This window comes from Natator depressus, chromosome 6 (assembly GCF_965152275.1).
Source record: "Natator depressus isolate rNatDep1 chromosome 6, rNatDep2.hap1, whole genome shotgun sequence".
NCBI lineage: Eukaryota > Metazoa > Chordata > Testudines > Cheloniidae > Natator > Natator depressus.
The window spans coordinates 100,135,189-100,136,624 of NC_134239.1; the positions used below are offsets into that span (position 1 = coordinate 100,135,189).

Below are 1,436 nucleotides of genomic sequence, written 5' to 3' on the forward strand. Positions count from 1 at the left end.
AGAGAAAATACTGAGGGGAGGAATGATAACAGTTTTCAAGTACATAAAAGCTTGTTACAAGGAGGACGGAGAAAAATTGTTCTCTTTAACATCTGAGGGTAGAACAAGAAGCATTGAGCTTAAATTGCAGCAAGGGCTGTTTAGATTGTACATTAGGAAAAATTTCCATCAGGGTGCGTAAGCACTGGAATAAATTGCCTAGGGAGGTTGTGGAATTTCCATCACTGGAGATTTTTATGAGCAGGTTAAACAAACACCTGTCAGGGATGGTTTAGATAATACTTAGTCCTGCCATGAGTGCAGGACACTAGACTAGAAGACCTATCGAGGTTCCTTACAGACCTCTGATTCTACGATTCTATGAAACATAGAAACTGGAAATGGACCTAACAGGTCATTTATTCTATCACCCTGGCAATCTACACTTTTATATATATAAATACTTATATAGTGACCAGCCTGCACCTGAGGATTCCAAGTAAATTAGCTTTTCATTCTCAAGATGGAAACACCCTTGTTAGACAAATTGACATAAATGCAGAGGACTCCAAAGGACTGTGGGACACCAGCTCTTTGGAGCACTATATCAAGGAAACAGCCAATGAACACAACATGTAGGGAGCAATTAAGGAAAGCTAGATGTTCATCTAATTCTGCTGTGGCGGAATTCATTTCACTGTAGCAAAGTGCCTTGGAAGAGATGCTGAAGAAAAGGATTACACTATTTTTAAAGAAGAGTCTCTGTTGACAAAGAGACTCTGTCCCAGATTACAAGATGGCTGTGAAAGCCTGAAGAAAAACTGTACTAAAAGTACACATTTGAAAAGTCTTTTACACGAGACACATCTCTGTGTATTCAGAATTCTTCCCATGCTGTTCCCATTATTCAACAAAATCTGCTGGAGGAGAAGATAAGACTGGCGAAGCAGAGTCAAGAGAAAGGAGAGCTACTTCAAAGATTCAAACTGGTCAAGGTGTACAAATCCAATAATAATTTGTCAGAGTTGCAGCCTTTAACAGCCAAATGGAGCAGCATCACCCAAAGTGATTCTTTATGAGCTCCAATCAGCCTTGTCTGCAGATGGAAAGAAACCGAGATTCACTATGTTGATAGACAATTTTGGATTAGAAGAACAATGACTTCATTACAGAAGAACAGAAGAAGACTTTACAGTTACATAGTCTACACTTAGAAAACTCACAGTTATAAAAACAATGTCTTCAGAAAAGGTTGCATAAATTCTGATTCCATCAGTAGTATTACATCATCATGCTACTCTGTGCCAGACTAGTGGATTGTGCTAATAGACTGTTCTTAAAATCATGTATTAGATGCAGCATGTATAAGAGGCAGTTATTTTCTGGAGAGGATTAACTCTTGTGGACTGATGTAGCAAAAGCTGAGTCTTATTGAGAAAATTGCCATTAGTGAATAT

The 1,436-nt window shown here is 38.4% G+C and overlaps 1 pseudogene; it reads left to right on the forward strand.

Annotated features, from left to right (window-relative positions):
* Window positions 1–502: 502 nt before the first annotated feature.
* LOC141989777 (swi5-dependent recombination DNA repair protein 1 homolog) lies at window positions 503–1,182 on the forward strand (annotated as a pseudogene).
* Window positions 1,183–1,436: the final 254 nt, after the last annotated feature.